Source organism: Drosophila takahashii, chromosome 2L (genome assembly GCF_030179915.1).
Source record: "Drosophila takahashii strain IR98-3 E-12201 chromosome 2L, DtakHiC1v2, whole genome shotgun sequence".
In the NCBI taxonomy this organism is placed as follows: Eukaryota; Metazoa; Arthropoda; class Insecta; order Diptera; family Drosophilidae; genus Drosophila; species Drosophila takahashii.
The window spans coordinates 15,206,155-15,220,817 of record NC_091678.1 but is presented as its reverse complement, the minus strand read 5'-3'; the positions used below and the strand labels follow the sequence as shown (position 1 = coordinate 15,220,817).

Genomic DNA, 14,663 nt, shown 5'->3' with positions numbered 1-14,663 from the left:
TTTAAAATGCTCATACGGGAACTAATGCAGTTTGAAATGGGTTTGGTTTTTAAAAATCAGATTTACACACTGTAAACGCCGAACTATAAACTTTTAAGGCACTATTTTTCGCGACCGCATGATAAATGGAAAATCTGTTTTGATTTGATTCTCTAAATCTAAATGATACTCTAAGTTTAACGTGCAACGGGAAAACGCGTCTTAAATTGCTTTCTTGTATTGTAATTGCAATTTCTAATTAACTCTACAAGCTTACCCTAAATCGCCGTAACAATCTTCGCTCATTGGCTCCATAATCAGAATAGATTTTCTGCCACTGCCGGCCCGAAGGGACTTTCGGGGTCAAATGGAAAATGGAAATCCCTGCCACGGAGCTGCCACAAAACTGTCAGAAATTCAATGCGCGTTGCCGCGGCAAACATAATTTCAATTAATAATCAAATCAGACAAACGGGCCAGGGACGAAGCTCGACCCGGGCGCCACGTGAGTCCCACAGGTGAGTCCGAGGACTCTTCAAATTGAAATTACCAAGGGGAGATGGAGAGGGCGATGCGATCCTGGTAACCAGGTCATTATGGATGGCGACGAGTCTGAAATTAGAATGAAAACTCTGTGGGCGGAGACACGCTGGAATTGTGTTAATGAAAGCGCCACCGTCTGGAGTAAAAATCTTTATTATTTTGTAATTAAGTGGCTTGTCACAAGTCTCAAAAAGTTGCGTTCCCTGAACCAAGGCCTCAAGTCTCCTTTGGTCACTTAAATATGCACAGAACAACAAGAAGGAGCCCAGAACGACATCTACGGCGATGTTGATGATAATGATGATAATTCTGGCAAAGAAAATTGTGTTGATTCAATTTGAAAAGAGTCGAATGCTTGGGTGGGCAGCTGAAAAGATAGACAAGTTGTGAACTTGAGTGGGTCTCATTCCTTCAAGTAGGTATTAGGGAGTCGGCCACAAGTCGACAGCTATTCAGCTTGTTTGCCTCTCACCCAATCTCCCTATCCTTTCAGCAGTTGAATGAAATATGCAAAATAATTACGCTCTTGACCTAAGAATTAGGTTGAAAAGAAAGTGACTTTTTGCTTTGCAGTATAATTTGTTTTGTGTATAGAAAATACTGGAATGTTTGTGTTTTCATTATTATTTATTTACTATGTGGTTTTAATATTTTATTTAGTTTGTTATTTTAAGTGTCTTAAAAATAGAAAAATATACATTGCATTAAAACCAAAATGTATGATACAAATATATCGCTAGAAATATTTTACATATATTGTATACAAAATATTTTATTTATTATGGATTGTAGCAAATGGAAAAAAGAAAAATCGAAATCCATGGCAGTTTTTCCAGCTTCAATACCCAGTCCTCAAAATGCCGCCCATCCCCACAAGAAAACCCGTAAAGCACACGCTCCATTTTATTTTCTTTTCTTATCTGTAATGATAGATGCCACGCCTACACGCAACATGCCCGCTGGGCGTGAGGGGTGTGCATTGTACAGACAACAATTTACAATAAATGGAGTTAAAAGTTACAATTCAAACGTTTTCTGCGGGCCTGGCGCATGCCGTTGATATTGTTGTTGCTGCTATTTTAAACGTGCGATAAGCCGACGCAATTTAATAGGAAAAATAACAATAAAATACGACACAAGCGAGACAGGAATATGGTTTTTGGGAAATGGAAGGAGAAAAGCTGCCAGCCTCTGCAAACAATCGAAAAATAAATGTCGTAGGGGGCTGGGTTTGGTCGGTAGGGGGATATTCCCCTGGAGTGACAAGGACGCGAGAGAAGTGTGCCGCCACAGTCGCCAATGTCGTCGTTGAGCATATGTAAATATTTGCGAAGAGGCGACACCATCTCAACCCACAGAGACAGCAACAACAAGAACAGCGGAAAATCTGGGAGTCAGACTAATGTGGGCATAATAGCTTTCGAATATCGGGAGAAGAGCTTGAAAAAAGCAAAGGAGCAGGGTGTTAAAGGTTCCTCAAAAAGAAGCTCTTTAAGTCTTTAAGGGGAGAAAATACAGTATACAAAAAAGAAAGAGCAGTAAAATAGTTATAAAAACTTAAATGTAGCCACAGGTCTAAAATGTGAGTTATTTAAGAACCTATTTTTCTTTCTATGCAAAACAGATTTTGGTTTAAAAGGAATTCAGCTGCATTCTTAGGATTACCATTTCAAGCATTCTTAAACAATTCTGTGCCAATTTTCCCAGCCAATTCCACAAAATAGTTACATACTTTCGAGAACTAACCAAGAAAAAGAAAACGAAAAATTACAGAAAAGCGTTGAAAATTCTTTATGCATTCCTGCCTAACAACAGGACAGAGTTCTGCACTTTTGGTAGGGGGGAACCACATGGGCGTGGCAAACATATAATAGAGGGGGCGGTTAACATATGGGGAAAAGTTTTTTTGCGGAACATGCTTGCCATGCTCTTTATCTTCTTGGAGGAGGGGAAGAGAGAGTTTATTAAGGAGGAAGCACAAAAGAAGCCCAAATATGTGGGGTTGGGGGATGGAGTAGTTTGGGTGAAAAAGTTGTAAGTGCATTTCTCATAAATGGGAAATTGTTCAATTTATCGAGACAAACACAAAGAATTGAAACTCGGAACGTGGCCAGAGGAATAACTTTATGAAATTGAAAAGATAAATATTTTCAATGTTGGTCAACTCGGTTAACCCCACAAACTTTGGGGTGGAAGCAAAATGTAAACTGAAATTTGAATAAGCCAAAGTCCTTCCCACTTTCTTGTGGTTTTTCCTCCCTTGTAATTGCTACAAATGATCCATATAAAATTTGATTTGAGCATTTAAGCCATAACAAGAACCGGAATGAAAAGAAAAATAAGGATAACAATCGAAGGACAACACTTAAAACACAATAAGTGGATGGGAATGGGGATGGTGGAGAAGTGAAAGTCGAAGGAGGAATGATAAAAATATCAACAAGCCAGCAATAAAACATTCAGGCGGTGAAGTGGGGATAAAAGATCCGAACCGAGGCAGCCAAGTGAGCACTGGAGGAGTATTGTCCAAATGACATCAATAAAACATTTAAAGCCAGCAAAGGAGGCGGATGTCCTTGTGCTAAGGAAAAAAAACCAACATGAAGGGAATGCAGGAGGTGGATAGAAGAACCACTTGAGTTTCGCCGTGGCAAACGAGCTTAACAGGATAAACAGGAATAAGGATGTGCATAAAAACACACTTGGAACCAGAACTGGAGACTCGGAAGTGGGAACTTCTCGTCTCGGTTTCATCTTGACTTTGAAAGGGGGATGTAGGAATTTGAATTCAATTGCAATCGCTAACCAAACCTTCTTCTTTTCTGTGTTTCCCCCTCTCTCTTGTCCACCCCTTTAACCAGCAATAACACAGATTTTATTGCGGCTTCCTTGTGGCTTGAATCATTTGTGGGAATAGAAGCCTTCTGCCAAGGACTTAGACTTGTTAGCAAGGTCTTTCAGCTGTTTACGGGTCTTAGGCGGTTGAATAGAGGAGAGAAGGGAGTCCTGCAGAGTGTGGGACTTAAGTTTGTTTTGCCACTGCGTTGATCCGCTCAAGAAATCGCGGAGGCCAATCAAGAGGGGGAGGCGGAATAGCTGAAGGAGCTTATAGATGGGTTCTCGATGATAGCAAACCAATTGAGATGGCAGATAGCAAATGGACAATTCACAAAATGGCTGGGTATACAGTTGAGATGGTACTGCCTTTTTTTTGATTTCTCATAACTTGTGCATTGGAAATATTTCCGTTTATATAATCATTCCTCTTTTGAAGAGACCGATTCCTTGTGCAATTTGTGTTGACAAAAATTTACATATTTTAATCGGAAATATTCGATTTCCCAACGGCAATCTAGCATCGCTTCTGTTTCACTTTTATTTTTAAGTCGACTGCAGATTTTATCTTTGATTTGTCTTCCCACATGGCCAGTGGCAAATTATGCTGGAAAATGCTAGGCTCAGAAACCTCAAGGATACTTTAAAATGGATCTAATCCCGTGTCGACGCCTCGCTTATCCGCCAAGGATTTTCGGGCTGTCAACTGTCCGCCGTCGTCGCGACCAAAGCTTACAGAAGTCCACGCCGAATGATAAACGACTCCGCCAAGTTGCGGTGTCTGTTGCTGCTTCGCAAATTTGCATTTAATTTTAAAGCATCCGCGGACATTTGCCAGGGAAACCAACAGCAGGTGGAGTTGTCCAGGCCAAGTCAATAAAATATCAAATTAGCATTTAAGCCCGTAGGCCTTTGTAAACCTTTGAACTGCTTCCCGGGGCCCCCGGGCATGACATCTCAGCTCGGGGTAAGTCATAAACTAGTTAGAATATCATTTTATGGTCGTCGTTAAATGATAATTAAGACCAGCTTTCCTATTTCTGTGGGGTATTCATTAGCCATAATTTATTTTCATTGCGGTTCGGTGCCGTTTGGCATAGAATATTGAAAATTATAAGATGTGGAATTCATTACAATGCTGACTTAAGGTATAAAACAAACCCGAATTCAAAATAGGTGTCAAACAATTTAACTCAGGAGTTGAAACGATAAAAGCTTTTACCCAAAAAGAAAAATATTAATTAGTTTTTTAAAAATATTTCGAATTATTTTTAGAGTTTTTAAGTTTAAGATGGTTATACATTCGGTTTAAAGCTTCGAATAATTTAATTTTAAGGATAATTAAGAAGAATACTGTATATCCACTCATATTTTAAAAGCATTAATATTTCCGAATTTAAAAGGTACTTTCCTGGCTTTCGCTGCCTGCATCCTTGTGCTAGTTAAATTTCCCTCCAATCGTTTGCCGTTTTCCATTTCAAGCACATTGTTTTCCTCGGCTTTTATGGGAAACCGTCGTGCAATTAATACAATTATCACATTTAATGCCCGTGCACAATGCATATGAAAACTTCCTGAGGAAAATCCGGCCAGGCGGACGGCTAGAGGGAGACGGGGTACGGTGTCTAGAGAGAGACAGACAACGCGTTGTCGTGTGCTGCTCATTTGAAGTCTCGTGCCAAAAGCGGAAGAGTTTCCCGGGGGAAAAGCGGAAGTCTAGGCCATTCAATTACACCTGCTTGCGAGGAAGGTGTAGTTTGGATGTGTGTTTTGGGGGAACGGAACCACTCTTCCCCCTCACCTTCGCCTATCTAACACCCCCTTTTTGGCACTCGTCTCGCCTCGGAAGTTTGCCAACAATTTTATTACATTTTCGTTTGTCGACACTTCTGCACTGATTTTGCTAGTTGTTGCTAGTGGCTGTTGCGGTTGCTTATTACTTAGCAGAAAGTGCCAACAATAATAATTGCAACAGCAGCAACAACAACAAAAGCAACACTTGGCCCGACAGACGGGAAAACTTTTTTGTCAGCAAGTGCCACGAGGAGGAAAATACACAAAAAATAGGCAACGACAGCGGGAAATGCCGCATAAAACATAAATGAATAACAACAACAATTAGCAGCTAAGAGCAGGCAGAGACAGCAGGCTGATAGACTCTAGGCTCCACTCACTTTTGCAATTTGGCAGCTGCAGGGAAAATCCAGAGGAACCAAACAAGAAAAAAAGGAAAAGAAAGCGAAGTAGGAAAATCCACTTGTGCTCCGAACATTTTCGGTTATTAAATTTTCAATGGGAATTTGAATTGCTCTCCAGCAGTCAGATCCCTTTGCTTTCGCCACCACCACCACCACCCACTTGGCCTGTTGTTTTCCGGCTAGACGCAAAGTGTTAAAACATGTTACACAGCAGCAAGGGAAAGAGAAGGATATAGCTAGTTAGAGGGAGACGGCACCATATTCTGCTCTTTTGCTTCCTGGATTTTCCATGTTTTTTCGTGCAGATTTAATTAGTTTTTATTACCACAACAGAGCAAAAAAAAGAAACCATTGTTTGTTGTTGCATGTGAAACTTTTCATGGCTGTCTGCTGTTCCCCGTCTCTCTCTGACATACTAGCCCCCTCTCTTTTTCTCCCTCTGCTGCGATTTTGATGACGCCTCCTAATAGTTCCATTTTATGTTGCATACTTTTGAGTTGTCTTGTATCCTTGGCACTCATAACTAGTTAAATGTTGTTTGATGTCGCGAAGTGTTTGGCAAGGACATGTTTACACATTTATTGGGGATTTTTCAGGGTGAAGTTTTAGGGGGAAAATCAGCGTGCTTGCAAATGAGCGAATATATTTATTCAAGGACAGGGTTAATTATCATTTATAGTCATTAATATAAAAACGAAGTTAGCCTAAGGCTACTAATAAAATCATATCTAAATTTTTTAGGAATATTTTTTTTAACGGAATCAGCTAAATCTTAATTTAAACAGTTGGGAAAACTTTAAACAAATAAAGTTATTAGCTTTTGTTGCATTGTTGCCATATAGAATGTTTAAGCGTAGCAGAAGAGCTTTAACGTTTAAGTTTTAATCGATCAAGTGCACTCGTCCATTAACATGTAATCTCCCTTCCATTAGCGTAGAGAAAGGGGGTTCTGTGTTTTGTTTGTTAAATCAGGAAAAAAAATCTAACACATCTTATATTTCAGGTAAAATCCTATCAAAAACATTACTCTAAAATTATGAAACACAAAGTTGGTTCTAGGAACCCCCCGTCCAAAACAAAACCCTGCCTACGCCTCTGCTGCCTTCTGTTTGTTAATTCGCTATAATTCGTATCAAACTCAGCACAACTCTTTAGCACGATCATCCTGATTATCCTTTCAGCTGGCTCAATTCAAAGCTGCCAGAAGCAAACTTTACCTCCTCACAAGAGCAACAAACTGGGACTGTGAACCGAAATGATTGCAATATTTGTCTAAGCAGTTTATCATTTTCCGGTTGTCCGGCGAGGAATCTCGAATCTCTGCAGACGCAATTTGCCTAAAAACAACAATCGGAATGAGGATTGGAAATGACGACAACAGCACGAACAACGAACGATAATGAAAAAGTGGCAACCGCAAAATTGATGCAAAACTTTGCCACTAAATTCACAAATTGCTCAAGTTTTAAAGTTTCGACAGGAGGGAAACGGGGTAAACGGGGTTGGACTTCATCCAGGATCAAGAGTGTATATGTGTGTGTGTGGGCAGGCCGGGAAACTATTCAGAAACAGAGATTTGCAGCAGCCACAGGAAGAGTAAGGAGAGAACCTGGTTGGGAATGCAGATTTGTTTGCACTGAAAAAAAGGTGATTGCAAATTTTTTAATTAATAATTTGGAATAATAAACATTACAGAAATAATTTATTTATTTTAATACTTTAATAATTATAAAACAAAATGATTAAATTTGTTCTGTGGCACCCTATTTACTTTGAGATTCCACGTTTCATCGATTTTATTTTTCGCAGTGCAGCTCGGAGTTGCTTCTGATGTTATAGTTGCTGCCTTCATTTAACTTCCCGTTGAAGGTTGTTGGTCGTTGTTTTGGGTGCTGCCACACTGCGGTTGTTTTGCTTGTTTTAAGTTGGCTTAGTTGAGTTATTAAAAAGCAATTTGTGGCCGTCGCTAGTTTGGGAATGTGTGTGGCAGCAGATTGAGCGAGCAGCTGGGCGAAAAAGTTGCAGTAGCAAACTTGTTAGCACGAAGATGGGCATCAATGGGTTAAGTAAGCAGCTCAGCTTCGCAAAATTGAGCCAATCAATTGCCAAGAGAGGCGGTAAATGTATTTTTAAGGGCTTAAAAAGAGTTTATGATTCAGTTAAATATATTTTATAGTATTTTACAGATAAGAAATTAAGGTATAAAGCATAAAATAAACATCTGAGTTCTTTATGAAAGCGCGTAAAGAAGTCTTAACAGAATTAAATCATATACACTCTCTGATTTAATCCCTGTAAACTGCAATCAATGATATTCACAGTCCAGTCATTGATTACAGAAGTTTCTATGCAAAAGAGGATTATAAATTTTGTCTCAATAGAAACCCTTTTCGCTTTCCACTTCCTAATCCAGATTTTACCTTATAAATGCAGTCCCAAGTTCGAGACCAAGTTCATTTTCCGCGCTCACAAAAGTATGCAATAAATTCCGCACAGCCACTAAACTAACTCCAAAGAAGAAAAAAGGAATAAAATCGTTAAAAAAAAGACTAAACCGCATAAAGGAAGCTGGAAAAAAAGGCACATGCAAATAAAGCGAAAATCATTATCTGCACATGAAAATCTGGTTAACTTCGTTTAGAAAGGAACCGCGAAAAAGTAGTAAATGGGAGAGCGAGAGGACGCCGAGGAAAAGTTCGCCAGGTAAAATGCAAACATTTTTCAAAATGCAGTCAAAAAGCCAACAAACAAACACAGGCGGAGACTAAAATGCAAATTCTTTTCAAGTGGCGCAGGGAACTAGGTGCCAACAAGTTTGCGTTAAAAGTTGTTGAAAGGGGGCAACTTTCATCATGGCGAAGAGCCGCGGGGGCTTCGGCTTCCCCATATATTATGTTAGTCAAGGCAGCCAGGCAGCTGGCAGCTAAAAACAGGACGACCAACAATAGCAACAAACAGCCTTGGCTGGCACTCGCATTAAATAACGGAAATGAAAACAAAAGACTTCAACTTCCGGTCTGAGTTCGGAGCGAGAGGGAGAATGGCGCCGTACCCGAATTGCACTCGAGTGAAAGTAGAAAGTGGCAATGTGGCAAGTGGAAAGTGGCAATGTGGCATTGTGGCTTTTGTTATTTGCCTCTCACCGCTCGCTTTGATTGCATTGCCAGGTGCAAAAGGGTCTGAGGTGTGTTATTCCCCCATGTGGCATAAATAATTTGCACTCAGCGGTAAAACAAAACGCTGTAGCGCTTCAGGTGGCCGGGAATGGATGGAATGGGAATGGGGATTCCCCTTTTCCGGTTGTAGGAATGTTGGGGAATGGTACGTGCCCCGGTGGTTTGCCTTTTGCCGTTGCACAGTTTTTCCGTTGATTGCATTTGTTAGTGCTGCTCAAGTGCAAGGACATGGCCCAGGAGCAAGTGCGTCTGTTTTTCCTCTTCCGCAATGAGAGTTGCCCTCTGGGGACCTGTGGTTCTCGAATGCTCTTCCTGAAGTAAAATTTAAATTAGCAAGTCAAGATAGTACCTTTTGAAAATTAATGCAACCCCTTTGTTCTAAAGTTTACTTTCTTTTCGTTTTCTTAATTTTTTTAATACGTTATAATGCCTAATATTTGATAAATTCTGACGAATAAGTTAATTTTTAGATTTTTAAAAAAATATGTTAAAAGTTGTGACAATAAAATTATATAGTAAAAATAAATATAATGAAATCAAAATTATCATTATTGTGATACACAAGAATTTAGAAATTATGAATGTAACAATTCGAATTATTTTTGTAAACTTCTTTGAATAGTATAAACTAAAAATTTTAAAGTTATGAATATAAATCAAAGTTGGTTCCTTTAAGTAACTCCTTTACACCCTACATTAGATTAAGATTAAGCTAACTTGTACAATGAACACGTAACTTTTGTTAAATATTTGATTTACCATAAAGGGCATTTCCATGTTGCTTTAACCCCTTCTTGCACCCTGATAGTTTTATGTTCTGCCTGGGAAAAATGCTAAATAATGTAGTCTGAAGCCAGTAGAGCTATGGAGCTCTGGGTTTCGGACCAGCTGCAAGCTGTACTAGGGGTGTATGAATAAGTGGACGGGTTAGCTTGATAACAGGGGAAATTTATAGGCAATCCAGAGGGTCTGGCGACTTGCGGCTGAGTTCGCTTAATAGAATTGCAGCAGGACAAAGGCTTAAAGCCGCCGAAAGTGACTAAATGTGGCCCACCGTGAAGTTCAAGTTGAAGAACAGTAGTACAAGCAAGAGCAGAAGCTTTCAGCGAGTTGAATTTGTATTTATGATGACATTAAATGGCCGCAACAAAAAAAGAACAGAAAAGGGCTAAGCGAAGAGCTAGTAACCGGGCCAAGATAAATAGGAAAACAAAAACCACTCACAGCTGCGTAAATTGAAGATCCCCCCGACGACGTCCCTCCTCCTTCTGGAGGGGAAAACTTTTTCCCAGGCCCAGGATGCGATGGCGGTCAACTGGAGACCCAGACAGGACAGCTAAGACACTTAGCAAAAATTTCCTTTTCTCTCTTATTTTTTGCGCGACTTATTTTCTTATTCATGTTTACTATTTTATTGTGGCCTGGCCCCCGAGGCAAAAGAGGCGGCCGAAGCGGAAAACTTAGCGTTAAATTACTGCGAACTCCCGAGGGCATAAAACCGAAAATGGAAATTTATGTCCCAATTGCATTTTCGGGGCTGGCTTCGGTTTTCCCTTCCCTTATCTCCTTCGTTATCTTCCTCTATCTCTATTCGCAATCCACAAAGAAAGTTTGCTCAGGCTGATTATTGGTTTTCCCCGAGTTCAACCTTCTGCCTCCCGACATTCCGCTCATTGCCGCTTTAAACTCGACGCTTCCGTGTTGCCGTCTAATTGTATTAAATTTGCATTAAAATTGTAAAATTTCCTGAACGCATTAACAGGCCACAAACAGATTCGGGACCCAATGAAAAATTTACATAAGTACACGGGGAAATGCTGTAAAACACTTAACTTGAGTGGGGAGAAGGGAGGACAGCTCATTTAGCCATGTGGCATATTAAAAGGTAATTTGATACTTTATTGACTGTGAACTCTGCGTGGGCGAGGGAATTTAATAGAAAACACTTTAAAACGAAGTCATTTATCATTCTTGGACACCGCTGAGCTTTGGTTGCGACTACTTGACATTTTAAACACCATCACCCTGGATTAATTCCACTTTAAAGCATCGTTGCCTAAGGTTGAAATTCTCAAAGACCAATTTGCAACTGCCCAATAAAATGAGATCAGGCCAAATCAAAGTAGAACTCTCCACTGAACCAAAAATGAGACTGAATCTGAAGCAGAAAGTGAGGCAGCCACGTTGCCGGCAAATTGATTGCCGTTGGGAAATCGACAATTTCTGATTAAAATATGTAAATTTCGTGCAGCAAAAATTGAGCTTGAGATTCGAGCGTTTTCAAAGGGGAATGATTACAAAACAAAAACAAATTCCAGTGGAGCTGTGCACACAAATTATGAGAAATCAAGAGACGAGAAATGGAAACCAAGGCGGCAGCGAATCCTTTAAGGTTGTCCATTTGCTATCTGCCATCTCAATTGGTATCCTATCATCGAAAACCCATCTACAAGTCCCCTCAGTTGCTCCTCCTTTGATTGGCATTCGCGGTTTCTTGAGCGGATCAACGCAATGGCAAAACAAACTGCGTCCCTCCTTCAGCAGAATCCCGGAGTCCTTTTTGTCCCCCTCAAACGATTCAAGCAAAACCCAAATAAAAGGGTGAAGCTGCAATAAAAACTCGGTTATGGCTGTTATAAAGGGGGAAATATAAAAGAAGGATTGGTTAGCGATTGCAATTGAATTCAAATTCCTTCATCCCACTTCAAAGTCAAGTTGAAAACGAGACGAGAGACTCCAGCGAGGATTCATCTCGAGTTCCGGCTTCAAGTGGATTTTCATGCACATCCTTAGTCCTGTTTATCCTGTTAAGCTCGTTTGCCACGGCGCCACTGAACTGGAGTTTTCCACCTCCCAACTCTCTGGCCTTCCCTTGAGTTCTTTTCTCGTACTTCTCAAGGGGGCGTGGCACAAGGACATTCGACGTCGCGATTCGCTCTTTTTAGCCCTGCCTTGTTGTTGTCGGGTTTAAATATTTTATTGATGTCATTTGGACAATACTCCTACACTGCTCACTTGGATGCCTCAGCTTGGATCTCTTATCCCCACTTCACCGCCTGAATGTTTTATTGCTGGCTTGTTGATATTTTTATCACTCCTCCACTTTCACTTCTTCTCTGTAAGTGCTGTCCCCCGATTGTTATCCTCACTTCCATTGCTGTGGCTTAAGTGCTGAAATCAAATCAAATTTGATATGGCTCATTTGCGGCAATTACAAGGGATAAAGGGGAAGGAATGGAGGAATGGTGGGAAGTCTGCAGCGAGTTTGGCTTATTCAAATTGGAGTTTAACTGTTATCTCTTATCTGGCCCCAAAATTTGTGGGTTGACCAACTTGGAAAATATTTATCTATTCCATTTAATAGAGTTATTCATTTAGTAGAATTCCTTTTCATTCCACACATATTTGGACTTATTTTTTACGTCCTCCATTAAAAAGCCCTCTTCCTGCCCTCGAAGAAAACCTAAAGTATGGCAAGCACGTTCCTCGGAAAACTTTTTTCCGCTCGCATATGTTTGCCCCATCCCTCCCCATATAATATGTGTTGTATGTAAGGAAATATCTCTGTTGTTAGGCTCGCGAGGCATGCACAAAGACATTTCCTTTCTTCTTTTTTAAGGCAGCCCAAAATCCGTGCAGTCGCAGCTGCATTCATTTTGTACCAGATTCCGCGGGGTTTTTCGAAGTTTTCAACAATGGACGACGAATAAAAAGGGCCCGCAGCCAAGGCAATGGGTTAATAATGGAATGGTGGTGCCCTTTTCTTTAAGCATTTCGTAGATATTTTCAACACATTTCGGCTTACGGGCTTTTTTCCAATTCGAACTTAATTTGGTTTCTGTGTTTCCTATTTTGTTTGATGGAGTTTATTAACTTTACATTAATTCAGTGCCCCTTGCAGTGCATTGCGGAAATTGTTTTGAATACTTCATTCCAGCAGTTTTTCCTGGAAATTATTTATACATCGTTTTTGCCATCATTCTTGGCGAAAACTTTGTCCAAGCAGATTGCAATTGCGAAAACGTAGAGAGGGAGAAGGAAAGCAACCAGCAAAAAATAGGAAAAATAATTTCCCTTTTATGCAGATGAGTCCCGTTCGCAGTGTCCTTTTCTGTAATGAAATTGACATCTTGTGTCGCGATTTCGAGCTGATTTCGTTTTTGTTCCGCTCTGTTATGTTCTTTCAGCATTTCGAATTTCCTCATCAAGCATTTGCGATTCTCCACAACCACTATTTTTTCCTTTTAAGGTTAAAAGCAACTCTTAATATCCTTTCTTGCTTTTTTTTTCATAGTGTTTCTCAATTTAATTTCCGCATTTGCTGGGCTTCCTTTACCTCAGCCAATGGGTGAAATGTGGAAAGTGAAAAGAGTTAAAGTGCTCACTTCCTTTGCACAATCATTACATTTCTTGTTTAATGAGGACAAATAATATTTAAAAAAAAAGGAAACTCCTCCAAATATTAATACATATTTTTTATTACTTTGACTTCATCATATTGTTTAACTATAAAATCGATATCCTGAGGCGACAATAATTTGTAAGCCTCAGTAAACCATTATCATGATCGTCCACATCCGCTGGGATGCCTCATTAACCATGGCAGCCCAGGTTGCACTTTCAAATGATTAAAAACCGTAATGAAAAATGCATGCTAAAGTCTGGTGCGTTTGTGTCATTGAAATTCAAGTGACGCACCGCCATTCGCATCCCGCAATCCCTGCTGTTAAACCCTCAGACATCACACGTCCGCATAATAATTAAATTGAATATGGCAATTTTACGCAATTTTACTTGTTTTTATACATTAGCAGGGGGTATAATGGTTATGGTAAAAAGTTAGGTCCTAAGAAATGAAACCATTATTTTTGAGTGTCATCCATTATTTGACATAATCAAGTTTTTTAAATTTCTATATTCTTGGCCTAGTTTTATAAAATGTTATTCAAAAGTTGTCCTAGAAGGGTTGTGAGAAAAACAATGTGATGACATTTTACAAGCAAATCCATTATGTATGGCAAATTCTAGGGTACACAAACTTTGGCTTCTCAAACAGTCTATTTATATCATCGTCGTTATGGTTGCTGCCCTTTGTGGGAATGGGTATTAAAAATGGAAACAACAAAATTGCATAACGAATAAAATGCGGTCAGAGTGAATCGGTCATCCTGGCCTGTTCCATCCACTTGCAGATCAGAGCAGAAAAAATCCAACCAGGTTAATTGTATTTTTTGTATTTGTTTATTTAAAGCAATGTACTGCTCAAAAGACTTAAAATTATATACATAGCATAAAAATATCATAAATGTAAAAAAAAACAATAAGTAGGAGAACTAATTAAGTCGATGTAGAAAGGAACGCAATGACTTTTAGCGAATTAGCCTTGGCAGAGCACTCATAGGATATGAGGTGATAAAGTTCATTATAGTTATCACATAGGATTCGGAAGGGGTCGAAACGGGAGTAGTTTGACCTGCACACAGGAAGTGCTAATGGACGGAATCTGCGAGTAGCTCTGCAAGGAACGTTCCAATTGAGGGTGGCTAACAGATCAACTGAGTCGACGGCGCCAGTGATGAGTTTGTGAAGTAATATCACACCATAACAGGTCCGACGATCCTTTAAGGTAGGTAGATCCAAGAGGCGCAACCTGTCTCTATAAGATGGCAAACGGCGTCCCTCCTCCCAGTTTAAGCCTCGTAGTGCAAAAAGGAGAAATTGCTTTTGGACGGATTCTATCATATTTTGATAGTGCTCATATTGTGGAGACCAAACACTGGAGCAGTACTCAAGTGTAGGACGAATTAGAGAGACGTAAAGGAGCTTAGTGGTGAAAGGGTCATCAAATTCCTTAGACCAGCGTTTTATGAAAGCTAATAAGCATTTAGCTTTATTGGAGATGGTACTGACGTGGCTATTAAAACAAATCTTG

At 39.9% G+C, this 14,663-nt stretch overlaps 1 protein-coding gene across 1 annotated transcript in view; it reads left to right on the top strand.

The window, feature by feature from the left end:
* Positions 1-462: 462 nt before the first annotated feature.
* Positions 463-14,663, top strand: part of Or30a (Odorant receptor 30a) — a 97,721-nt gene continuing 83,520 nt past the window's right edge. The window contains exon 1 of the mRNA XM_070211601.1: positions 463-497. The gene's annotated coding sequence lies outside the window, so the exon portion shown is untranslated. The remainder of the gene's footprint in view (positions 498-14,663) is intronic.